The sequence below is a fragment of the Penaeus monodon genome, chromosome 22 (genome assembly GCF_015228065.2).
Source record: "Penaeus monodon isolate SGIC_2016 chromosome 22, NSTDA_Pmon_1, whole genome shotgun sequence".
Taxonomy (NCBI): domain Eukaryota; kingdom Metazoa; phylum Arthropoda; class Malacostraca; order Decapoda; family Penaeidae; genus Penaeus; species Penaeus monodon.
In genome coordinates, this window is record NC_051407.1 from 2,116,931 (window position 1) to 2,117,256 (window position 326).

Genomic DNA, 326 nt, shown 5'->3' on the forward strand with positions numbered 1-326 from the left:
GACGACGACCCTGGACGACGGCACAATGGACGCTCAAAGAAGAATGATACACACGATGACGACCCCAAGACGACGACCCTGGACGACGGCACAATGGACGCTCAAAGAAGAATGATACGCACGATGACGACCCCAAGACGACGACCCTGGACGACGGCACAATGGACGCTCAAAGAAGAATGATACGCACGATGACGACCCCAAGACGACGACCCTGGACGACGGCACAATGGACGCTCAAAGAAGAATGATACACACGATGACGACCCCAAGACGACGACCCTGGACGACGGCACAATGGACACTCAAACAAGAATGACTCAGCG